This window comes from Bufo bufo, chromosome 8 (assembly GCF_905171765.1).
Source record: "Bufo bufo chromosome 8, aBufBuf1.1, whole genome shotgun sequence".
Taxonomy (NCBI): Eukaryota; Metazoa; Chordata; class Amphibia; order Anura; family Bufonidae; genus Bufo; species Bufo bufo.
The window spans coordinates 132,724,024-132,751,746 of record NC_053396.1 but is presented as its reverse complement, the minus strand read 5'-3'; the positions used below and the strand labels follow the sequence as shown (position 1 = coordinate 132,751,746).

At 45.3% G+C, this 27,723-nt stretch overlaps 1 pseudogene; it reads left to right on the top strand.

Moving 5' to 3' along the window:
• Positions 1-2,841: 2,841 nt before the first annotated feature.
• LOC120978093 lies at positions 2,842-27,133 on the top strand (annotated as a pseudogene).
• Positions 27,134-27,723: the final 590 nt, after the last annotated feature.

The following is a 27,723-nucleotide window of genomic DNA, read 5'->3' as shown; positions in this document are numbered from 1 at the left end:
GGGATTAAGTCTGACTGAATAATATGCTACGGGGCGTTATTGCTGGCCATGCTGTTGGGTGAGGACAGCTGAGTCATGGCCACTCACTTCATAACAATACAATCTAAATGTAATAATCTGATAGTACATTGTGGGGGAACACAAAATTGCCAGTTCTAGGCATAAAAAGCATCTACCACCTCATCTGTGAGGCGGTAGGGACTAAAGGACAAATCAATCACAGTGGAGTGAGTAGGGGTAATGGGAACCTGAGCCAACAAGGTGTGTGTGTTGGGCACGATGAGGGTGTTAGAAACTGTGGCTTCATTAACGGCATGTAGGTCATGTACCATCCAATGGTGAGTGGTTTTGCTTTCTCAGCTTCTGGGAGTACTGATACAAACATGGACCAGGGAATTTTATCACTAATGGCCAACAAACAAAGTTCCTGGTCGTTGAGGGCACCTGTAAGCTTCACAGTGCCGTCCTCCTGATGTGAGATACCAGCATGTTCTTTTGCAAGCAAATCTGCACCCAGGAGGCAACAAGGGGCGTTACCACTGACCAGTAAACGGGCAAGCGCATCTTGGTCAGGGGCAAATCTAATATGGATGGTTTCTGTTGAGAAGGGAGAGTACTACTTTCCCATCCACTTCTACCCAAAGACTGGTGTCCTTGGAGAGTAAATCAGGGGAGGCCATGTTTGCTGTGCACAACTGTCTTGGCTGCTCCAGTATCAATCAAAAACGGGACTACTTCTTTATCACCCAGAGTGAGGGATATCATTGGGCCAGACTGAATCTGCTAAAAATGTTTAAAAGTAGAGCCGATACTGGATTTCCGGTTTCCTAATCTTGATCTAACTCCCCCCCTCCCTTACCTGTCTTTGTGTTCTTCTTATAACAAAAAACATGGGTGTCTGTGGGGACGGACAGTGATCCGGGCATGGTCAACATAGAATACAATCCTCTTGTGTGGTGTGGACGAGGAGTACCACACACAGCACAACACTCTCTCTTCTGGGATCTGGGTCCCACAGACTCTGCAGGCCCATCACAGGGTGGCAGACTTACTTTTTCCTCACTTCAATGAGGCGTTTGGCATCAGGGCTGAAGCAATGCGAAAGGAACACTACCTATGGTTGGCACCACTGAACCACCCAATGCCGCTTGATGTTACTCTGCATTTTGGCTTACAGAAGTATCCAACTTTCCCTATCGCGGAATTAATAGACTGGAAAACAAAACAGGACTTCTCATCTTCCATGGGAGTGTCTTATAACTAGGGGATGGGCACAAGGGCTGTCGTCTGTAACGTCCACCCCTATCCTCCTCCCTCCGCTCTGAGTCATCTAAGTCCACCCCCTTCAGTCGGACGCTGTGGTCCCCCTTTTGTCCATCAGTAATCTGCCAGCTGTCCATTAGAACAGAGCTCTGATGTTTAGCACAACACTTTAAATGTAACACGTAACTTCAAACATTGAAACAAACAGATCTGACAATACAGACATGAACACACAAAGGGCCCATAAGAAACTTTTCATTGACTTTGATAAAAAAAATGTACAGCTTGATCAATGCTGTTGGCACCAATAAAAAACAAAAACTTCCAAGAAAAATAAAATAAAATTCTCAATGCGCATATTATTTAAAAAAACAAATACCGTACTCCATACGCATTCATATACATTTTCATGTACTCATTTTCATTAACAGCTCATAATCAGTCTTCACACATATTCGCCTCAATTACAACTCAAAGCCACACCCATTCACATTCCACTGAATCATTTATGTCTTCCAACCCACATTGTTTCATCCCAAAACTTGCAGCACAGACAAACACAGCTTTTCTGGAAACAGATAGCCACACCACACCCAGAATTGCTGATGGTCTGTCGCTGTAAGACAATATACATGTTATAATCATACAGTCATTTTGTTAAAAGCTGGATTCCCACAGTACACTGCTTGGGAAAGAAGAAAGAAGATTATTGAACAATTCTTTGTCTTCTATAATAATATTACACATATAACATCACTTACTCTGCATGATTCCCTGCCCCCATGATTCCCTCCACCCTTTCCCTGCTCCTCTTATCTCAGGAATGTTTCTGTGTGAAGGTGGGGGGGGGGGGGGAATGAATTTCTCTATTTCACAGTTCCTGACCATCTTTTTTGGATCTTCCCTATTTAACCAGTTCATTTCTGAACATTTAACACAAGCGCCTTTCTGATTGCAGACACTGGGGCACTTTCTTTCTTGCTAATGCCATCAATTATCATCCTGACACTGCTCTGTTTTCTCCCCTTTCAACATCACCGGAGTTCTGATGCCCTCAGTCTGTAAGCTCTAACTTCACAGTTTCTTACAGATTTTCATCCCTGTTGCCAGCCGGGCGACCTTCTGTCCGGGGCCACACTTTCTCTAACATTCTTTGTCACATTTTAACTTTCAATTCTCCATATCACATCCTATAATCTCCCTCTTTCCTCGCTACTAGCTAGGGGCTGTATTTTCTCCTTCATAATACTGGGACTGACCCATCTTAAAAACAGTATTTAAAAATGACACACACACAAAACAGAGGAGTGATCAGCACCTTTAGCCCTTTCTTCCGCAGACAAAGGATTCACCCTCCCACTGGTTTGCTCAAATCTGACTATCACGTCTGTCTAGTCAGCTGCGACTCCCCGCACGTCTTCCCCAAAACCAGGGGTCAGACGGGCTCCGTCGCGTCTTCCTGGGGTCAGGTCAGGTAGTCTCCGCAGTCTTCCCTTTGATCAATGAGTCATGTGGAACTACCGTCTTCCTAGGGTCAGGTCAGGTAGTCTCCGCAGTCTTCCCTTAGAACAATGAGTCATGTGGAACTACCATCTTCCTGGTCAGGTCAGCCGGAGTTCCTTTGTCCCACACCTCGGCGCTACAGCGCCCCCTTCCAAACCAGGAGGTTACTGTCCCCTCCCTTTGTCTGTGGTTTTACCGTCTGTGCTCAACTCACTCCTCACATAAATCATAGACACACACAAAACATATACACACCAGAGTGATCTATGATTTCAGACTATTGGTTCAATAGACTCTAAGCTTTCAGCATTACAGCCGACTACTATACTTACATCAGTACCACCCCACAGCGGACTGAGCTATCTGAGCATGACGAAGTAAATAGCAGAAAGGCAGATGAGATAAAAAGTTTTCTCACCTTTCTTTGAGGTTGCAATCCTCTCCCCTCTGCCGTTCGTCAAGCTCAGGGGCCCGTCTTGTCAGCTGTTTGATGCTACATTCGCTCAGAGTCCCTTCGTGGTCGCCATTTTGATAAAGACGCCCTAAATTAGGGCATTTTAGATACACTCTGGTGTTCCGAATCAATGTACCCCCCCAGGGGTTAATATCCACGCGTGGCTGAGAAACTAGACGCTGACACATAGATGGTCAATGCAATCTCTAACTTTTATTACATGGGGTAAGCCGTATATACATCTTCAGAAGAGGGCAGTCCTCTCTGAGGCTAAAACATTGTTTCATTGGTCAAAAAGGAAGAAGAGATAAGAGAGAGGAGATAATACACCTGCATCTGCGCACTGGGCCCTACTTTGGAATGTGAACTAATGTAAACATCTGGTTACCATCGCCATTTTGTAATGGCTTCTATTCTAACAATAATACTGCATACGTCATATGTGACACTTCAAAGAGGTGCTTCTCTATAGGCAGTGAATAATATATACATATCATCAAGTCATATGATTGGTCTACGCATTCCACCACACTCCATGGGACACCTGCAGAAAGATGAGGAATCAGACACTGCCTGCAGCACTTTGCCCCCCTTCCTCTCCTGCTTGAGACAAAGAGAAGGGTGGGGGGGGAGGCACTTGGAGAAGAAAAAGTTTAACTCATTACAGTCCTAGATATACAAAATATAGAATAAAATTCACACATCTTTAACACTGTGGCGGAGTGAGGCATGACGGGAGATGTAGTTTCTCCAGCCGCTCGCTCAAGTGTTTAGAGTGCAGCAGGAACTACAAATCCCGGCATGAGGAAGGAAGCACGTGTGCTGTGTGTGGAGAGCTCTGCCTGCTCTGAGACTACAACTCCTAACATCCTACTGTCTTAAAGTGGAAGTGTTTAAGGCTGGGGTCTAAGGTGACATTTGGGTTGCTGTTAGTTACAGTAAATATACAGCATTAACTCCGCCCCCCCCTCCCCACATAGAAAAACAGTAAAGTGACATCACAGGACTACCGTAAACCGTGTGCGACCAGTTTAAGATGTATCAGAGCTTGCTATTCTTTAAAGGGGTTTTCTATAATGTAAATCAAGGATCCTATGGGTGTAAAATGGCAAGATTTTTGATACACTTACCTTAACGACCTACCACTGTTACCCTGTGCCCACCGCTCCATGTTTAGAAGCGTATATGATGATTAGACGTGTGCCAGGACGACCTGACACATGATCACGGCGGGCAATCGCTGTCCACCCTGATGATGTTGTACCGTGCAGTGATTGGTCTCAGTGGTCATGTGACCTGTCATCCAAATGGACAGCCCTGTACGTCCAGTGGGGGTGCCAGGTGTTGGACCCCTCCCCCCCCCCATCAGTCCACTTCTCTCTGGTTGTTTTGGTTTGACAGGGGAAGAACCCACTGAATGCTGGGAAAAATGTCAAGAAAGATCCCGGCGTCTTGAACCTCTCCCACTTCAAAGAGCAGGTCAAAAGGGAGGCCGAGCAGAAGAAAAAGAGGGTGAGGCTAAGGCTTTGTATGTGGGCGATACTCCCGTCCGGTGTGCCGCTTATCATACCATGTATACAGGGACTTGGGGTGGTCCGGGGGGGTCAAACACTCAATCATTACTCCACTGTTAAAAAACCCTTCTCTTGACCCGTCCTGCAGAACTAACTACAGACCAGTCTCCAATCTTCCCTTCATCCCAAAACTCCTGGAGCGTCTGCTCTTCTCTCGCCTCATCCGCTATCTCTCTGCTCACTCTCTCCTTGATCCATTACAATAAGGTTTTCACACCCTACATTCTACAGAAACTGCCCTCACCAAAGTGACGACCTCCTGACAGCAAAATACAATGGTGACTACTCTCTGCTCATTCTCCTGGACCTCTCTGCAGCTTTTGACCCTGTAGGCCACCATCTCCTACTCACCTGCTCCAATCTATCAGCCTAAAGGACACTGCCCTCTCCATGTTTTCTTCATATCTCTCTGACTGCTCTTTCAGTGTATCACTCGCTGGCTCCACTTCTTCTCCTCGCTCTCTTGCAGTTGGGGTTCCTCAGGGTTCAGTCCTTGGTCCTCTGCTTTTCTCTCTCTACATAGCCCCAATTGGACAGACCATCAGCAGATTTGATTTCCAGGACTATCTCTATGCTGATGACGCACAACTATACACGTCATCCCCCGACATCACCCTTGCTGTATTACAGAACACCAGTGGCTGTCTGTCCGCCGTCTCTAACTTCATGTCCTCTCTCCGTCTGCAACTGAACTTCTTCTGTTCTCTCCATCTACTAACCTACCCAAACCTGCTATCTCCATCTCAGCGTGCGACACGATCATCACTCATGGGCAGCACGCCTGCTGTCTCGGGGTGACTTTTGACACTGATCTTTCCTTCACCACCTATATCAATCTCTCGCCCGTTTATTGCGCCCGCACCTCAAAAACATCTCTAGAATCCGCCCCTTCCTCACTATGGAAACATCAAAACCTCTCATTGTTGCCCTGATCCATTCCCGCCTCGATTACTGTAACTCACTATTAATTGGCCTCCCCGTCACCAGACTTTCCCCTCTCCAATCTATCCTCAATGCAGCAGCCAGGGCCACCTATCTGTCCAACCACTACTCCGATGCCTCCGCCCTGTGCCAGTCATTGCACTGGTTGCCCATACAGTCCTTACCCACAAAGCTCTCCACAGTACTGCCCCCCCCCCCCCCTACATCTCCTCCTTCTTTTCTGTCTACCCGTGCTCTACGCTCTGCAAACGACTTACGACTGACATCCACCTTAATCTGAACCTCTCACTCCCGGCTCCAAGACTTCTCCAGAGCTGCACCATTTCTCTGGAATGCCCTACCCCCAAGCAATTAGGTTAAATCACAATATATACAGTTTAAGGCGCTCCCTACAAACACCTCTTTTTAGGGTGGCCTTTCACATCCCCTAACCAAACTCCTCTCGAAATATTGACCATTTATAATCATTTCCTAAACCTGATCCTCCACCAAACTCTCCCCTGCACCCTGAAGCACTACAGATATGGGCTGGTGACAGCTCATGCGGCTTTATATATACTCCCCTGTTTTCCAAAGATCCATTGCACAAAACAAGCACTTTTACCTTTTGTGTCACCCCTTTCCTCTCATAGATTGTGAGCTCTTGCGAACAGGGCCCTCATTCTTCTTGTTCTAATTATTGACTTGTCTGTTGCTATGTTATTTATGACTGTACATGAACCCCTGAATTGTAAAGCGCTGCGGAATACGTTGGCGCTATATAAATAATAATTTATTAATATTATTATCATTGGCTCCTGGGGAGATTCTGACATCTTATAATGGAAGCTCAGTTATTCTATAAGGGCAGTTATAGCAGAGCACCGTGCGGATGTATTATGTGCCAAATAATGGGGATCTCATCACCCGGGGTCGTCTTATCTCAACAATTCACTAGGACAGGGATGCCCAACCTGCAGCACTCCAGCTGTTGCAAAACTACAACTCCCAGCATGCCCAGACTGGCTACAGCAGGACATGGTGAGAGTTGTAGCTTTACAACAGCTGGACTGCTGCAGGTTGGACATCCCTGCAATAGAATATGCCATCAACATCAGATGGCAGGACCCGCTCCTGTCTCCAGAATGGGACCTCTGAAGTGAAGGTAGAGCGCCCACCCTGCATCCACCGCTATGTGAATTTCAAAAGTAACCGATCGCTGGCTCGGCTATTTCTGGCAGTCCCATAGCGGAGAACAGAGAGGTGGCCGTGCACGCAAGGCTTTCTTTCCATTCACTGGCCTATTTTAAAGGGGTTGTCCCGTCTTGGACATTGGGGTCATATCGCTAGGAAATGCCCCCAGTGTCTGATAGGTGTGGGTCCCATCTGTCCTTAGACTGGAGCCCACAAAGTGACGGAGAGCGACCTCCATTTATTTTTATGGGAGAGCCGGCCATAAGTCCTATTGAAATCAATAGAGTGGTGGAGAATATGGGCTATTTTCAGCACCCCCATAGAAATCAATGGATGGCGCCTGCACATGCAGGGTGCGCCCTCTGTCACTTTGCGGGCTCCATTTTAGGCTTAGGTATGAGACCAGCACTTATCAGACATTGGGGGCATATCCTACCAATATGACCCCAATGTCCAAGATGAGACAACCCCTTCAAAGGTAAAAGTGTAGCACCCGGGTGCAGATTTTGCGCTGATGGACTATCTCTCTTCATCGCAGGTAGAAGAGATGAAAGCAAAGCAAAAAGATGCCCGGCAGAAAGAACTGGCGAAGAGAAGGAGCTTGGACACGTTTCAGAACGATGCACTGAGGCGGCAGAGGGAGTTTGAGCAGAAGGTGTGTAGAGCTCCGACATTTTGGAGATTTTAGTAGAATGTAGCCCTTGTGGCATCAGCTGGTCCCGTACTGATATCCTTAGGATCCATCCCAGCAGTCCATGGCAAGTCCACACAAATGCCTAGCAGGACAGCCAGTGTAATGTGAACAAAGCAGGACTGTGAGCCCCACCCATATCAGACCATGTGATGAAGGATTCCAGGTGCAAAGGAATGTTCAATTGCCAGATGAAGGCACATTCAAGACATATAAAACAAAATCACTGTAGAATCCTTCATCACATGGTCTGATATGGGTGGGGCTCGCGGTCCTGCTTTGTTCACATTGCACTGGCTGTCCTGCTAGGCATTTGTGTGCAGGCTGGGCTGTGAGCTGGATTACATCACCTTCAGACCGTGTTCACACCATAGGTAGCGTAGTGGTAGGACCCTTTGCCATGCTGAGTGACCGTGACGTGGTGCAATGATGGGCTCCGATATCTTCCTGACAGGAACATATTGGCGGAAGTCTCAGCTTTTAATATCTGCTTGTATGACCAGCTAGTTTAGTCAGTGACATATCCTTTTGGTGCATTTTCTTCAGTGATTTATATAATTGTATTTTCATCCGCACAATGCTCTGCCTGTGCAGGATGCTTCTGTGGTGCATGTGGACCGCGCTGGCGTCCTCCTTTGTACGCATTATTTGCTCGGGATGGTCGTTTGCTGCGGTCCACATGCGGTGGGACTGCTCCCCCAATGAGAAACACGCTACAGTGTTTGGGGTTTGAGCAGCTCCTCCATATCTGCCACGATATTTCTGTGGTTCACATGCGATGGGACTGCTCGCCCAATGAGAAACACGCTACAGTGTTTGGGGTCTGAGCAGCTCCGCCATATTGGCCACTGCAATTCTACAGTGATTTTGTGGTAAACTTACGCCCTGATCAAGCACTAAATGACATGGATTGGAGTCAAGTTCTCTGTGGAAGAAAGAAAGAGGGAACATGTTGAAAGGGTCACTGTACATTGTGGCTTATAAAAAACTATTTAAATCATAATCACGATTTAAACCCTTTGGTTCTAGGGTTTGGAGGCGATGAATCCAAAAAGCTTCTCTTTTTTTGAGCATTTTACACCTGTGTTAAAGGGGATATTACTTATTGATATTTATGCAAATCTCAATAATTAATATTCATAAATAAGCGTGAGTCGTCTTATGATAGCTCCGCCTATTTGTGCCTTACTTAACAACAAATCGCTACTGATTGCCTTACACTAATCACTAAACTAGCTGCGTGCGCCTTACTGACTACCGCTAGTAACCACACGTCACAAAATAAGTATAAATAACACAGTATTTATTAATCCTTACAGAATATAACATACGTAATACACTAATCATATAGTACCAACAATACACTACAAACTATTGCTGTGGTGCCTTGCTTCTACAAATGTTTATAACCATATATATCTATATCAAGGGAATAGATACATATAGTTATAGCAGCACACAGCAATAAGTACACATACTATAACAATACACTAATATGATCCTAACTACACTCACAGTCCCAATTCCTCCCCAGAATTTATCTACAATCTCATATATACACTTTATACAGAGCCCACCCAATCCTGGCAATATACTATCCGTACGGGGAATTACAAGGGGTAAATACAGACACTGCGGCAGCTGGGGTAAACAAAGCAGCCAGAAGGGGTATCAGGGGTAATACCAGGGTAGCGGGGACCAAGGGTACAGGGGTAAGGGTGTATGAGGGGAAACCAAGGGGAGCAGGGCTATAGGGGTACACAGTGCAGGGGAATAGGAGAATCAGGGATCAGGGGAATATCAGAGGAGCAGGGGAGTATCAGGGGAGTATATATAGAATATATATAGCAGCAGGGGGGTATATTGAGCAGCAGGGGGGTATATAGCAGCAGGGGGGGTATATAGCAGCAGGCGGGGGATAAATCAGCAGGGGGGTATATATCAGCAGGGGGGTATATATCAGCAGGGGGATATATATCAGCAGGGGGATATATATCAGCAGGGGGATATATATCAGCAGGGGGGTATATAGGAGGATACTTAGGGTTTAATGCTCGTTGTCCAGGGGGGCTCGTTGGTCCAGGGGATGATTCTTCCTGCCGGTCATCTTCTTGACTGCTGAGAGGAGCGCCGCCGGCCTATTTAAACTTGGCGGCGCCCGCTCGCAGTCCCATCATTGCCGCCGTGTGCATGCGCACCGCCGGCCTGAACTCGTGGGCCGGCGCGGTGATATGACGTCACCGCGCCGGCCCGAGGATCCCAGAGCGCACTTCCAGGGGGCTTCCTTTGATCCTCCCGCCTGTGAAGCGGACGCCTACCTCCGGCGCTGTAATTACAGCGCCGGAGGTCAGCCACTCACAAGGGCATGGGAACTCTTTGTTCCCATGTCTCTGTTAGGAGCATCATCTCCAGCGCGGCCGGAGATGGTGACAAAGGGCAGAGGATCTTATTGATCCTCTGTCCTTTGTAGAGGCCGACGCTGGACATAATTGTCCAACTGTCGGTCTCCTCCACCACCCCCAGCAGCCGCATCTGAGCGGGGGATTTGGGGGCATCAGAGCAACGGCCATATATGTTTATGGATGCTTGAGGCACATCCATAAACATATATGAATGGACACGCATACATATAGGGGGCAAGTAAGCCCACCTATATTACAATATACTATATATATATATATATATATATATATATATATGTCATATGCTATATACAAAGAGATGTATGCTGCCAGAAGGGGGCATACATACATCTCTATGTATGCATACACAACCCACCTAGACGGGCCCAGAGAAAAGGCCCATATATATACATATATATATGCACATATGCCTGGGCACACATATATACAGGGAGTGCAGAATTATTAGGCAAATGAGTATTTTGACCACATCATCCTCTTTATGCATGTTGTCTTACTCCAAGCTGTATAGGCTCGAAAGCCTACTACCAATTAAGCATATTAGGTGATGTGCATCTCTGTAATGAGAAGGGGTGTGGTCTAATGACATCAACACCCTATATTAGGTGTGCATAATTATTAGGCAAAATGGGTCAAAAGAAGGACTTGACAGGCTCAGAAAAGTCAAAAATAGTGAGATATCTTGCAGAGGGATGCAGCACTCTTAAAATTGCAAAGCTTCTGAAGCGTGATCATCGAAGAATCAAGCGTTTCATTCAAAATAGTCAACAGGGTCGCAAGAAGCGTGTGGAAAAACCAAGGCGCAAAATAACTGCCCATGAACTGAGAAAAGTCAAGCGTGCAGCTGCCAAGATGCCACTTGCCACCAGTTTGGCCATATTTCAGAGCTGCAACATCACTGGAGTGCCCAAAAGCACATGGTGTGCAATACTCAGAGACATGGCCAAGGTAAGAAAGGCTGAAAGACGACCACCACTGAACAAGACACACAAGCTGAAACGTCAAGACTGGGCCAAGAAATATCTCAAGACTGATTTTTCTAAGGTTTTATGGACTGATGAAATGAGAGTGAGTCTTGATGGGCCAGATGGATGGGCCCGTGGCTGGATTGGTAAAGGGCAGAGAGCTCCAGTCCGACTCAGACGCCAGCAAGGTGGAGGTGGAGTACTGGTTTGGGCTGGTATCATCAAAGATGAGCTTGTGGGGCCTTTTCGGGTTGAGGATGGAGTCAAGCTCAACTCCCAGTCCTACTGCCAGTTTCTGGAAGACACCTTCTTCAAGCAGTGGTACAGGAAGAAGTCTGCATCCTTCAAGAAAAACATGATTTTCATGCAGGACAATGCTCTATCACACGCGTCCAAGTACTCCACAGCGTGGCTGGCAAGAAAGGGTATAAAAGAAGAAAATCTAATGACATGGCCTCCTTGTTCACCTGATCTGAACCCCATTGAGAACCTGTGGTCCATCATCAAATGTGAGATTTACAAGGAGGGAAAACAGTACACCTCTCTGAACAGTGTCTGGGAGGCTGTGGTTGCTGCTGCACGCAATGTTGATGGTGAACAGATCAAAACACTGACAGAATCCATGGATGGCAGGCTTTTGAGTGTCCTTGCAAAGAAAGGTGGCTATATTGGTCACTGATTTGTTTTTGTTTTGTTTTTGAATGTCAGAAATGTATATTTGTGAATGTTGAGATGTTATATTGGTTTCACTGGTAAAAATAAATAATTGAAATGGGTATATATTTGTTTTTTGTTAATTTGCCTAATAATTATGCACAGTAATAGTCACCTGCACACACAGATATCCCCCTAAAATAGCTAAAACTAAAAACAAACTAAAAACTACTTCCAAAAATATTCAGCTTTGATATTAATGAGTTTTTTGGGTTCATTGAGAACATGGTTGTTGTTCAATAATAAAATTAATCCTCAAAAATACAACATGCCTAATAATTCTGCACTCCCTGTATATACACATATTTTTGACACTTCCCTCAACAACCTGTCTCCTCCTCTCCTGGGCAGTGATACGTGTTCTATTATCTGGAAGCGCAGCTGGGAGATGGCATGTCGGTGTTTCTCAAAATGATATGGGATGGGAAGTAGTAAATTTTTCTTTCTAATGGTAGGTTTATGTTTACAGAAACGGTCTTTCATCCTCATGGAGGTCTCACCGACATACACAAGACCGCAGGGACACTTCAAGAGATAGACCACGAAATTGCTGTTACAGGTAAAGAAGCCATTTATTTTAAATTTTTCCCCTGTGTATGGGTGGGTGAAGTGTTCTCCTTTAATGGCAGTCGAGCAGTGTATGCATTGAAGGCATGGGTATGTCCCATTCTTAGGTGTTGAGAGGGTGGCCTGGCGCTGGGTATGTCTGTCACTACCTACATCAGCCCTGACTAGGATGTCTCGGATGTTTTTGCACCTTTTGTAGCATATCATAGGTGGAGATTGAAATTCCGTGACATTGGGGTAAGCTCTACTGAGAATACTCCAATGTTTGTTGAGGATAGTCCTGCATTTATTGACCCAAGGGTGGTATTTCACCACGAAGGGAACTCGTGGCTGTTTTTCCACTAGTAGTGGTACTGTCTTTAGGTGGTTTCGCCTGTTGTGCATTTAATAGGTCTCGCGGATACCCTCTGTCACGAAATTGGTCTAGCATTTCTTCCTGACGTGCTGTTTTCATATTGGTGTCAGACACTATCCTGTTCACTCTCTGTAATTGTGAATAGGGAAGTGATTTTTTGACTGCAGGAGGATGGTTGCTGGTGAAGTGCAGTAGACTGTTACGGTGAGTATTCTTGGTGTACAGATCTGTGTGTATCTGTCCCTTCTCATCTTTTATAACCCATGTGTCCAGGAAATTAATTTTAGACATATCTGAGTGCATGGTGAACTGCAGTTCCTTCCATACAGAGTTGATGTACTGCCTGAATTGTTCGAGGGTTCAAATGTCGCCCCGCCACACGCAAAATATATAATCGATAAATCGTCTCCAGAAAATGCAGTGGTCCTTGTATAGAGTATCACCGTATATATATTCTTTTTCGAACCATGACATATAACAATTTGCGTAAGGCGGTGCGGCATTCGAACCCATGGCGGTCCCCCGCTGCTGGCGAAAGAAGGTATCCTGAAACAGGAAGTAATTTTCATGCAATATGGTAGTGAGCAAACTTAGGAAGAATTTTTTTTCATTCTCATTGTAGGTAGACAATGCCAATAACCATTCCACTGCCCTAATGCCTTTCTGATGTCCGATGGATGTATAGAGGCTACATACATCAAATGTAGCCAATATATCACTTTCCATGAGTTGGAGATCACGTATTTGTCTCAGGAAATCATTGGTATCCAGAAGATATGACGGTGCCTTTTTGGTGAGTGGAGTGAGTGCCCTTTCTAGGATGATGGCTGGGGCTGACAAGATGGAATCTGTAAGTGCAACAATAGGACGTCCTGGGGGGCTGGTGAGGGATTTATGTACCTTTGGCAATGTATAAAATACAGGTGTGGTAGGATGTTGATGTATAATGTATTCCCCCATTTTCACATCAATGGTATTGTTTTTAATGTAGTCATTAGTGATTGCCTGTAGTTTAGCTTTAATGGTATATACAGGGTCAGAGGTCAATGACTGATATGTATCAACATCAGATAACTGTTGCAAAATCTCCCCCACATAGTACTCTCTGTCCAGCACGACCAGGGCTCCCCCTTTGTCTGCAGGTTTCACTATTATAGATTTATCCTCCAACAATTGTACAAGAGCATCCCTTTCTAGAGGTGATAAATTTTGTGACATATGATAATCCCCTGTCCGGAGACCATGCATATTCTTGGAGATGTCACGTTGTACCAGAGATATAAACGTTTCAATGGGGTGGTACGTTTTCGGTGGTTGAAATTTGCTTTTGGTCCTTAAACCAAATTGTTGCAAGGATAGTTTTGAAACGTCCATTGTCTCATTGGTACATTGTGATCTTGTCTCAGTAGCAAAGTGTGCTTTGAGCCGCAGGTTACGAAAAAACCTTTGTCAGTCCATTTTCAGTTCAAATGTGTCCAAATGTCCAGTGGGGCTGAAGGATAAACCCTTCTGCAGCACTTGCATTTGAAGTGGACTCAATATTTTAGATGAAATGTTCAGGACTAAAGATGTGTCTGTACCTGTGAGCGCGTGGTCCTCGGTGCGTCGATTCCTCCTATGATGGCGTCCTGCCCTTCTGGTGTTCTTTTTGCTGCTTGGGTTTTATTTCTCCCTAAAAAAGGAGCGCGGCAGGCACCAGGAGTATAGTCGCTGCCAGATCCAGAAGACTGGGAGTCCCATCGGCGTGTTGTATTCCTTGTTAGTGGAGTGGCGGTTCCAGATAAGTCCTGCCATCTGTAAACCCTTTTGGACTCATAATCCTCAAAGTCCCTGATGAACTTATTGCGTTTAGTCACCTCAATGTCTTTCCTGAGGTCGCCACAGACTTTGTCAACTTTGGACTTAATGGCTGTGAGTTCATCGATGGACAAGGTATCCTTTATTTGGGATTCGATGGAGGAGATCTTCTCTCTGCTTTCCGCTAAAGCCTGGGTCAGATATTCAATGGTCAGGACCATTAGGTCCATAGAACATTTATTCAGAATATTTGCAAATTGGGTGCAATAGTTTATATTGTCACAAAAGAATGTTGGTCTGAGGTTTACTCTGAGACCTCGTGGGATGCGTTGAAGTCTGCAGTATTCAGCCAGCGTAGTAGTGTGCAGCTCCCAAGCTGTCTGTTTCCTTGCTTCCTTCTCCCACTCGTGTCCCTTGTACTCAGCAGATGGTACCTTCAGAAAATCGGCATTCGCGGTAATCCCGGACACTATTTCTCGTGCCCGTTCTTCGGTGTATGCGAAGTTGGAGGAATTCATCAGCTTGGTCTTGCAGGTGCTCGCTTAGTAAAATAGCAATAGATCCGAGAGAAGATACAAGCGGCACTTCTGCTATCAGTGATGCGGTGCGCGCGTCCCGGGAGGAAGATCCACAGATAATTGTATAGAAAGGACCAGCACTCGCTTTAGTAGTAGTTTCAAATGGATTTAATGGTCACATACAAGTGGTAAGTGACGCGTTTCGGCTACTGTGAGCCTTTGTCAAACATAGTGTATACAAGTTTACAAGCAATTTAAATAGCCCGCGGTGGAGCCGGAAATGACATCAGGTTACCATGACAGCATTGTAAACAAAGGGCACAACAATGCAGAGATAATGATTGAACAAGTGGATGAACAGATGACTGTCATTACTGGATAGGGCACCATGCTTAGCAGTGCTGCATACTGTAGATCATATTATTTTTGGGGTGTAATATTACATAATAGATGCTAGATACTATAGCAAGCTAATTCAGAAGAAAAAAGAAGAAAAAGAACATAATTAATTCTCGTGCACCATGCTTTACAGTGCCACATTTTGCTAAATCTTACATAATAATGTCAAAGACTGAATGCAGCGGTGCTGCAATTATGCGTGGTACACTTACGCCCTGATCAAGCACTAAATGACATGGATTGGAGTCAAGTTCTCTGTGGAAGAAAGAAAGAGGGAACATGTTGAAAGGGTCACTGTACATTGTGGCTTATAAAAAACTATTTAAATCATAATCACGATTTAAACCCTTTGGTTCTAGGGTTTGGAGGCGATGAATCCAAAAAGCTTCTCTTTTTTTGAGCATTTTACACCTGTCTCCTCCTCTCCGGGCAGTGATACGCGCTCTATTATCTGGAAGCGCAGCTGGGAAATGGCATGTCGGTGTTTCTCAAAATGATATGGGATGGGAAGTAGTACATTTTTCTTTCTAATGGTAGGTTTATGTTTGCAGAAATGGTCTTTCATCCTCATGGAGGTCTCACCGACATACACAAGACCACAGGGACACTTCAAGAGATAGACCACGAAATTGCTATTACAGGTAAAGAAGCCATTTATTTTAAATTTTTCCCCTGTGTATGGGTGGGTGAAGTGTTCTCCTTTAATGGCACTCGAGCAGTGTATGCATTGAAGGCATGGGTATGTCCCATTCTTAGGTGTTGAGAGGGTGGCCTGGCGCTGGGTATGTCTGTCACTACCTACATCAGCCCTGACTAGGATGTCTCGGATGTTTTTGCACCTTTTGTAGCATATCATAGGTGGAGATTAAAATTCTGTGACATTGGGGTAAGCTCTACTGAGAATACTCCAATGTTTGTTGAGGATAGTCCTGCATTTATTGACCCAAGGGTGGTATTTCACCACGAAGGGAACTCGTGGCTGTTTTTCACTAGTAGTGGAGCTGTCTTTAGGTGGTTTCGCCTGTTGTGCATCGAGTTCCCTTCGTGGTGAAATACCACCCTTGGGTCAATAAATGCAGGACTATCCTCAACAAACATTGGAGTATTCTCAGCAGAGCTTACCCCAATGTCACGGAATTTCAATCTCCACCTATGATATGCTACAAAAGGTGCAAAAACATCCGAGACATCCTAGTCAGGGCTGATGTAGGTAGTGACAGACATACCCAGCGCCAGGCCACCCTCTCAACACCTAAGAATGGGACATACCCATGCCTTCAATGCATACACTGCTCGAGTGCCATTAAAGGAGAACACTTCACCCACCCATACACAGGGGAAAAATTTAAAATAAATGGCTTCTTTACCTGTAACAGCAATTTCGTGGTCTATCTCTTGAAGTGTCCCTGCGGTCTTGTGTATGTCGGTGAGACCTCCATGAGGATGAAAGACCATTTCTGTAAACATAAATCTACCATTAGAAAGAAAAATGTACTACTTCCCATCCCATATCATTTTGAGAAACACCGACATGCCATTTCCCAGCTGCGCTTCCAGATAATAGAGCACGTATCACTACCCAGGAGAGGAGGAGACAGGTGTAAGATGCTCAAAAAAAGAGAAGCTTTTTGGATTCATCGCCTCCAAACCCTAGAACCAAAGGGTTTAAATCGTGATTATGATTTAAATAGTTTTTTATAAGCCACAATGTACAGTGACCCTTTCAACATGTTCCCTCTTTCTTTCTTCCACAGAGAACTTGACTCCAATCCATGTCATTTAGTGCTTGATCAGGGCGTAAGTGTACCACGCATAATTGCAGCACCGCTGCATTCAGTCTTTGACATTATTATGTAAGATTTAGCAAAATGTGGCACTGTAAAGCATGGTGCACCGAGAATTAATTATGTTATTTTTCTTCTTTTTTCTTCTGAATTAGCTTGCTATAGTATCTAGCATCTAGTATGTAATATTATACCCCAAAAATAATATGATCTACAGTATGCAGCACTGCTAAGCATGGTGCCCTATCCAGTAATGACAGTCATCTGTTCATCCACTTGTTCAATCATTATCTCTGCATTGTTGTGCCCTTTGTTTACAATGCTGTCATGGTAACCTGATGTCATTTCCGGCTCCACCACGGGCTATTTAAATTGCTTGTAAACTTGTATACACTATGTTTGACAAAGGCTCACAGTAGCCGAAACGCGTCACTTACCACTTGTATGTGACCATTAAATCCTTTTGAAACTACTACTAAAGCGAGTGCTGGTCCTTTCTATACAATTATCTGTGGATCTTCTTCCCGGGACGCGCGCACCGCATCACTGATAGCAGAAGTGCCGCTTGTATCTTCTCTCGGACATACCATAGCCGTCACAGGATACCCCTTTAAGACAATGACATGCTTTTAATCTAGCATCCAGTAATCTAGAAATTCTGATGTGACCACCTGAGGCTCTACCTGACGTCCTCTTCCCTCTTGTCATGTAGGTTGTGGAAGCAGCTGACGTTATCCTTGAAGTCCTGGATGCCCGGGATCCACTGGGTTGTCGCTGCCCACAGGTGGAGCAGGCTGTGGTGCAGAGCGGTACACACAAAAGGCTGGTCTTAGTTCTTAACAAAATAGGTATGTGTTATATGAAAATGTACCCACCAAGCACAGCGCCATCCATTTTCTAGTGGTTGTGCTTGGTATCGCAGCTCAGCCTTTTTTCACTTCAATGAAGCTGAGCTCGCAGCGGCCTCCACACAGCTTAGTCTAAGTCACGCAACGTCACGTTCATCGCTCACAAGGCCTAGGCGCAGCTCAGCTTTATTGAAGTGAAAGGGACTGAGCTGCGCCTCGGCCTTGTGACCGATGAACGTGACATCGCATGACTAAGCTGTGAGGAGGCTATGGTGCTACTGCGAGTGCCAGTGCCTTCTCAAACAGCTAATCGGCAGGGGTCCTGGGTGTCGGACCCCCACCGATCAGAAACTGATTACTTATTTAGGGGGAAGGTCGTCAGTAAAAAAAAACAAAAACACTTAGAAAACCCCTTTAACCTCCTCAGGACCGCCGTACGCAGGATTGCGTCTTTGCGGCGGTCCTGTTGTTCTGGGTGGACGCGCCGGTGCGTCCTCTCGCGAGACGCGAGATTTCCTGTGAACGCGCGCACACAGGCGCGCGCGTTCACAGGATCGGAAGGTAAGCGAGTGGATCTCCAGCCTGCCAGCGGCGATCGTTCGCTGGCAGGCTGGAGATGTGATTTTTTTAACCCCTAACAGGTATATTAGACGCTGTTTTGATAACAGCGTCTAATATACCTGCTACCTGGTCCTCTGGTGGTCCCCTTTGTTTGGATCGACCACCAGAGGACACAGGTAGCTCAGTAATATGTTGCACCAAGCACCACTACACTACACCCCCCCCCCCCCCGTCACTTATTAACCCCTTATTAGCCCTTGATCACCCCTGATCACCCCATATAGACTCCCTGATCACCCCCCTGTCATTGATTACCCCCCTGTCATTGATCACCCCCCTGTAAAGCTCCATTCAGATGTCCGCATGATTTTTACGGATCCACTGATAGACTGATCGGATCCGTAAAAATCATACGGACGTCTGAATGCAGCCTTACAGGGGAGTGATCAATGACTGTGGTGATCACCCCATATAGACTCCCTGATCACCCCCCTGTCATTGATTACCCCCCTGTCATTGATCACCCCCCTGTAAAGCTCCATTCAGATGTCCGCATGATTTTTACGGATCCACTGATAGACTGATCGGATCCGTAAAAATCATACGGACGTCTGAATGCAGCCTTACAGGGGAGTGATCAATGACTGTGGTGATCACCCCATATAGACTCCCTGATCACCCCCCTGTCATTGATTACCCCTCTGTCATTGATCACCCCCCTGTAAAGCTCCATTCAGATGTCCGCATGATTTTTACGGATCCACTGATAGACTGATCGGATCCGTAAAAATCATACGGACGTCTGAATGCAGCCTTACAGGGGAGTGATCAATGACGGAGGTGATCACCCCATATAGACTCCCTGATCACCCCCCTGTCATTGATTACCCCTCTGTCATTGATCACCCCCCTGTAAAGCTCCATTCAGATGTCCGCATGATTTTTACGGATCCACTGATAGACTGATCGGATCCGTAAAAATCATACGGACGTCTGAATGCAGCCTTACAGGGGAGTGATCAATGACTGTGGTGATCACCCCATATAGACTCCCTGATCACCCCCCTGTCATTGATTACCCCTCTGTCATTGATCACCCCCCTGTAAAGCTCCATTCAGATGTCCGCATGATTTTTACGGATCCACTGATAGACTGATCGGATCCGTAAAAATCATACGGACGTCTGAATGCAGCCTTACAGGGGGGTGATCAATGACAGTTGGGTGATCACCCCATATAGACTCCCTGATCACCCCCCTGTCATTGATCACCCCCCCTGTCATTGATCACCCCCCCTGTCATTGATCACCCCCCTGTCATTGATCCCCCCCCCCACTGTAAGGCTGCATTCAGTCTTTTTTTTGGCCCAAGTTAGCGGAATTTTTTTTTTTTCTTACAAAGTCACATATTCCACTAACTTGTGACAAAAAATAAAATCTCACATGAACTCACCATACCCCTCACGGAATCCAAATGTGTAAAATTTTTTAGACATTTATATTCCAGACTTCTTCTCACGCTTTAGGGCCCCTAGAATGCCAGGGCAGTATAAATACCCCACATGTGACCCCATTTCGGAAAGAAGACACCCCCAGGTATTCCGTGAGGGGCATATTGAGTCCATGAAAGATTGAAATTTTTGTCCCAAGTTAGCGGAACGGGAGACTTTGTGAGAAAAAAATAAAAAATATCAATTTCCGCTAACTTGTGCCAAAAAAAAAAAAATTTCTATGAACTCGCCATGCCCCTCATTGAATACCTTGGGGTGTCTTCTTTCCAAAATGGGGTCACATGTGGGGTATTTATACTGCCCTGGCATTCTAGGGGCCCCAAAGCGTGAGAAGAAGTCTGGTATCCAAATGTCTAAAAATGCCCTCCTAAAAGGAATTTGGGCCCCTTTGCGCATCTAGGCTGCAAGAAAGTGTCACACATCTGGTATCGCCGTACTCAGGAGAAGTTGGGCAATGTGTTTTGGGGTGTCATTTTACATATACCCATGCTGGGTGAGATAAATATCTTGGTCAAATGCCAACTTTGTATAAAAAAATGGAAAAAGTTGTCTTTTGCCAAGATATTTCTCTCACCCAGCATGGGTATATGTAAAAAGACACCCCAAAACACATTCCCCAACGTCTCCTGAATACGGCGATACCAGATGTGTGACACTTTTTTGCAGCCTAGGTGGGCAAAGGGGCCCACATTCCAAAGAGCACCTTTCGGATTTCACTGGTCATTTACCTACTTACCACACATTAGGGCCCCTGGAAAATGCCAGGGCAGTATAACTACCCCATAAGTGACCCCATTTTGGAAAGAAGACACCCCAAGGTATTCCGTGAGGGGCATGGCGAGTTCCTAGAATTTTTTATTTTTTGTCACAAGTTAGTGGAAAATGATGATTTTTTTATTTATTTATTTTTTTCATACAAAGTCTCATATTCCACTAACTTGTGACAAAAAATAAAAACTTCCATGAACTCACTATGCCCATCAGCGAATACCCTGGGGTCTCTTCTTTCCAAAATGGGGTCACTTGTGGGGTAGTTATACTGCCCTGGCATTCTAGGGGCCCAAATGTGTGGTAAGGAGTTTGAAATCAAATTCTGTAAAAAATGACGAGTGAAATCCGAAAGGTGCTCTTTGGAATATGGGCCCCTTTGCCCACCTAGGCTGCAAAAAAGTGTCACACATCTGGTATCTCCGTACTCAGGAGAAGGTGGGGAATGTGTTTTGGGGTGTCATTTTACATATACCCATGCTGGGTGAGAGAAATATCTTGGCAAAAGACAACTTTTCCCATTTTTTTATACAAAGTTGGCATTTGACCAAGATATTTATCTCACCCAGCATGGGTATATGTAAAAAGACACCCCAAAACACATTCCCCAACGTCTCCTGAATACGGCGATACCAGATGTGTGACACTTTTTTGCAGCCTAGGTGGGCAAAGGGGCCCATATTCCAAAGAGCACCTTTCGGATTTCACTGGTCATTTACCTACTTACCACACATTAGGGTCCCTGGAAAATGCCAGGGCAGTATAACTACCCCACAAGTGACCCCATTTTGGAAAGAAGACACCCCAAGGTATTCCGTGAGGGGCATGGCGAGTTCCTAGAATTTTTTATTTTTTGTCACAAGTTAGTGGAAAATGATGATTTTTATTTATTTATTTATTTTTTTTCATACAAAGTCTCATATTCCACTAACTTGTGACAAAAAATAAAAACTTCCATGAACTCACTATGCCCATCAGCGAATACCCTGGGGTCTATTCTTTCCAAAATGGGGTCACTTGTGGGGTAGTTATACTGCCCTGGCATTCTAGGGGCCCAAATGTGTGGTAAGGAGTTTGAAATCAAATTCTGTAAAAAATGACGAGTGAAATCCGAAAGGTGCTCTTTGGAATATGGGCCCCTTTGCCCACCTAGGCTGCAAAAAAGTGTCACACATCTGGTATCTCCGTACTCAGGAGAAGGTGGGGAATGTGTTTTGGGGTGTCTTTTTACATATACCCATGCTGGGTGAGAGAAATATCTTGGCAAAAGACAACTTTTCCCATTTTTTTATACAAAGTTGGCATTTGACCAAGATATTTATCTCACCCAGCATGGGTATATGTAAAAAGACACCCCAAAACACATTCCCCAACTTCTACTGAATACGGAGATACCAGATGTGTGACAGTTTTTTGCAGCCTAGGTGGGCAAAGGGGCCCACATTCCAAAGAGCACCTTTCGGATTTCACTCGTCAATTTTTACAGAATTTGATTTCAAACTCCTTACCACACATTTGGGCCCCTAGAATGCCAGGGCAGTATAACTACCCCACAAGTGACCCCATTTTGGAAAGAAGAGACCCCAGGGTATTCGCTGATGGGCATAGTGAGTTCATGGAAGTTTTTATTTTTTGTCACAAGTTAGTGGAATATGAGACTTTGTAAGAAAAAAAAAAAAAAAGAAAAAAATCATCATTTTCCGCTAACTTGTGACAAAAAATAAAAAGTTCTATGAACTCACTATGCCCATCAGCGAATACCTTAGGGTGTGTATTTTCCGAAATGGGGTCATTTGTGGGGTGTTTGTACTGTCTGGCCATTGTAGAACCTCAGGAAACATGACAGGTGCTCAGAAAGTCAGAGCTGCTTCAAAAAGCGGAAATTCACATTTTTGTACCATAGTTTGTAAACGCTATAACTTTTACCCAAACCATTTTTTTTTTACCCAAACATTTTTTTTTAATCAAAGACATGTAGAACAATAAATTTAGAGCAAAATTTATATATGGATGTCGTTTTTTTTTGCAAAATTTTACAACTGAAAGTGAAAAATGTCATTTTTTTGCAAAAAAATCGTTAAATTTCGATTAATAACAAAAAAAGTAAAAATGTCAGCAGCAATGAAATACCACCAAATGAAAGCTCTATTAGTGAGAAGAAAAGGAGGTAAAATTCATTTGGGTGGTAAGTTGCATGACCGAGCAATAAACGGTGAAAGTAGTGTAGGTCAGAAGTGTAAAAAGTGGCCTGGTCTTTCAGGGTGTTTAAGCTATGGGGGCTGAGGTGGTTAACAGCTGACGGGCTGCTGTCAACCGTTGGCTGCAATCTGCTGATGGGTGTAACGCCAGTGCACAGCCCAACGTGATTTTATGTACACTGTACTGGGACGGGCATCAGGACCCCAACATATAGATAAACTTCTAATATATCATGGTTGTTAGTATTCTGGACAAGGTGGCATTCTGCGTGTTGCCTGGGTTTAATCGACAGTTTATAAAAATACATTAATTTCTTTCCAGATCTTGTGTCCAAACCTATAGTGGAGAAATGGCTGAAGTACCTGCGGAATGAGTTTCCTACGGTGGCGTTCAAGGCGTCTACACAGCAACAGAATAAGAACCTGGTACTTGGCTTTCTGCAATGTGAAGGCTTTCCTCCATACTTAAAGGGGCTGTTCATTCTTTTATGAGTAATTAGGCCATGACATGATCGGCAGGAGCTCTGGCGCTGCGCACCCTCGTCGGTCATCTTTTCTGGCACCAGAACGGCACGGCTCTGTCCAATGTGTATCGGTTATTGCACTGAAGAAAATGCAAACCGTGCTGTAGAAACCACCTCCCATCCACTGCACAATAGACAGAGCCATGTAGTTATGGTGCCAAAGCTACAGTGGACTGCCCCTTTAAAGGGAACCTGTCACCAGTGTTACTATCTAAAAGCGGCATAAACTAGTGACAGAGACCCTGTTTACAACGCCGGGTCACGTAGTATTTTTTGCCAAGTCCTTTTCTTCAGATGACTGGTGAGCGGCTCCAGCGGATCCGGCGCTCTGGACTCTGCTCACTGTAATGCACGCACTCAGGAGTCCTCGTATTCATGAGCTGCGGCTCCCCTGCCACTGATTGGTAGCTTTCTCCTTGTGGCTGCCTCTTGTCGGTCATTCACAGCTCTTGGGTACCACTGATTTAAAAAGTTTTTTTTGGGGGTGACTTTAGGAGAGGTCATCAATATCAGATTAGTATTGACCTGACACCCCCCCCCCCCGCTGACCAGCCGCTTCGGGCTGGTGCGGCAAACTATACAGCGGACGGAGCTACAAGCGGAAGGCTCCGATCATTGTCTAGTGGCCGCGCCGGGTTGTACTCTCGCTTTCTTAGGAATGCAGTTGCTATGGGGCCCTTGAAGAGAGGGGCCCAGCTTGCTTCCATCCTATTTTCAATTGAGTGGCAAGTACTTGTGCAGGACTCCCCTCTTAAAAGGGCATCTGTCAGCAGTGCTACTGCTTGCGTTGTCTCCTGTATATAGCGATGGTAGGAAACTCAACCCCAGAGACTGAGTGGCTGGCATTGTACCATTGCCTTAGTAACTGGACCTCTCACCCCCTCTGCCATGTTACCTGCCGCCACTTTTCTACTTGTACTTATACGGCCGATGACATCATGAGAGGTGCAGATTATATTTACTGCATAGTTTTACATGAAGTGTAGTATATGATACTGCAGTGTTCTAGTCATTTTCTATCTGTATGTTGTAGCAACAAAGCAGAGTACCGGTCACCCAAGCATCGGAGGACCTGCTTAGCTCAGGCGCCTGCATAGGAGCTGATTGTCTTATGAAACTTCTTGGAAACTACTGCAGAAATCAGGACATCAAGACGTCCATAACCGTCGGGGTTGTAGGTGCGTGGTGTGGTCTTCTGTGATCTGATGTCATAAACCCTTAGCCCTGCAGAAATCGTCACTGGATCCTGGCTGCCATCTTTCTTTCCCTGCCCTCTTGGGCCATAAGGTGGCACATTGACATCCAGTGTTATCTTCCATGGGGTACATCTTTAGCTAAGCAGTGCCCCGGGCAGTCGCTTACAGACGGCAAAGCTGGGAAATTATTCGTTAGGTTTCGGAAAGATTTCCTTATGGATAAACTCTGGTTAAATTCGTCACTGTCTCCACATTTACCGACACATCACACTTCCAGTCCGGTGGGGCCTGGAGCCATCCTGCAGGAACATGGACAGCACCAGCAGGTTAATGGGGATTTTTATTCTTTTAGCATGCCCGACCATCCCCAATATTTTTGCAACTACCCTTTAAAGGGGTGCCCGCTTCTTTCTGGCAGACTCCAAAACATTAGAACCTATTAACAAGGAGACCCTTTGCCAATCACTTGTGAAGGAATCCCATGGCTGTCCCATTATGGTCAAGTTAGAAGAGCCAAAGGGGCACAACACTTTCTTAATGCCCATTGATCTAGTGATCGGCAGGGGTTACAATGGTTGCACCCCCCCTACTCGGACCTAATCCTAGTGACACGCCATCATTGGGAAAAACCCCTTTAACATACATGTCTAGGTATAGAAGAGGGGTGGACTGTCTATGGCGGTTCTCTCGTCATTATCTTCATGCATTAGACTAATGTGCAGACCTGTGACATCTGGCAGAGGTAAATATGGTGTCGCTGATCGTCCGCCATCTGCTGCTTGTATGGGACCTCACTTGCTATGACTAGTGGGTCCAATAAAGGTAACCTGCCTAAGTAAAAGTTCATTAGGAGTCTCATGAGGAGCACGTACCTGCTTTTTCATTGGGGGGCAGGGAGGGGTCTCGGAAAGAAAATGTGTCTCTTTATCCCAAACTATTCGCTTCTCTCCAGGTTTTCCTAATGTGGGAAAAAGCTGTTTAATTAACAGCCTGAAGAGGGCGCGAGCGTGAAGTGTTGGAGCAACGCCCGGAGTCACCAAGTAAGGATACCAAATGTACTGTACCTGGCCACAATGATGGGGAACCACGTCCTTTAAATCCTCAGGTGCGGCGATCAATGCTGATCACCACACGTGTGGAGTTAGGCAGAGGAATGCGGCTCCCTCTGCCTTCCGATGAGAACCCCTGCAGTGACATTGTGGGGCCCTGATCGATTACCATGGCAGCCTGGACGCTTGTGATGGCTGCCATGGTAACCTCCCTGCTGCGCTGTGCACAAAGCACAGCTCAGCAGGGACAGTGTAAAAACCCTATTCACCCTAATGGGTTGAATATGACAAGGGATCAAAAGATCCTAAGGGGCTAATAGTTAATAAAAAAAATTTTTATTATTTTTTAAATGAACCCCTATATCTGGTGGTGGATCTGCCGCAGAAATACAGTTGCAAGAAAAAGTATGTGAACCCTTTGAAATTATATGGATTTCTGCACAAATTGGTCATAAAATGTGATTTGATCTTCATCTAAGTCACAACCATAGACAATCACAGTCGGCTTAAACTAATAACACACAAAGAATTAAATGTTACCATGTTTTTATTGAACACGCCATGTAAACAGGCAATTTGTGCAGAAATCCATATCATCCCAAAGGGTTCACATACTTTTTCTTGCATCTGTAACTTCGGTGCATCCTCCTCCAGTATAAATGTAAGCCAGCTTCCATGCTGTCTTTACATTTAGATAATTTATTTTTTTTACGCCTAAAACAGGCGTAGAAAATGATGAAAGAGACGGGCCTGCATGCCGACACCGTGCCCACTTTGTTAGACCTGGCGTGATCAGGGAAAACTTACAGATTGTGCCATTTTTCTCAAGAAAACGGTGATCAAGTTGTACATACCACAAACATTGTACCAATAAAACTATAGCTTGTCCTGTAAAAAAAAACAAAAAAAAAAACTAATTTGGCTATATGAACAGGGAAAAAAAAGTTATGGCTATTGGGACGTGGTGAATCACTGAATATGAATGGACGGCTTAAAAAGAAAATAACAACGTGGGCAGAAAAAAACGAAAATGCAAAACCAAAAATGAGCGCTGTACTTAAGGGATTAATATATTATTTTTGGGCATTTTATTATTTGAAATTATTATTTATTTCTAAGCCTCCAACCTGTTTTCCAACCAGATGCCTGCAAGAGGTTCACCTAGACAAGCACATCAAACTTCTGGACTGCCCGGGTATCGTCATGGCGACGTCTACATCCGATGCCGCCATGATTTTGCGGAACTGTGTGAAAATTGAGCAGTTGATTGACCCAGTAGGACCGGTGGAGGCCATCCTGAGACGCTGCAATAAAGATCAGGTAGTTGATGGGAGGGGGTGTCGGGTCGAGGAATAGAAGATTTTTATTTATTTTTTCCCTTTTATTTTATGGATTTAGTTTTGAACAAATGAAGCATATTTCAGAGTTAATAGATGATACAGGGGAACTTACATGTTAGGAGAATCCAACATGCACCTTATTCTACGCTTTAGAAGACGCACCTAGGGTTTAGAGGAGGAAAATCAGAAAAAAAATATTTTCTTTTCATCGGACCTCCCACGTCTGACCTCAGACCAGTCCAAAAATAACTAAATGAGCTTGCCTTTTTGGACGGCGCTGCCCCTCAGCATATCCTGCCGCTCTTCCTCCGCTCCCCGCTCTCTGTCCTTCTCTGGGCCCGCACTGCATTGTGACCGGACATTGCACAGCACATGCTGTACACAGTCAGCACTATGCAACACCTAGAGAAGACCAGGGAGCAGCGAGTACAGCCGCACAGATGGAGCTCCCACCTCTGGGTCACACACCTATCAGCCATATACAGCAGATCCTGTGGGTGTTCCATAAGTGTCCATAGTAGGAGTGCCCCTTTATCATACCCTTACACCTAGTACATGTCATTCACACAGCTTAGCCACACCCCTTGTAGGCGGGGCTTGCATCCC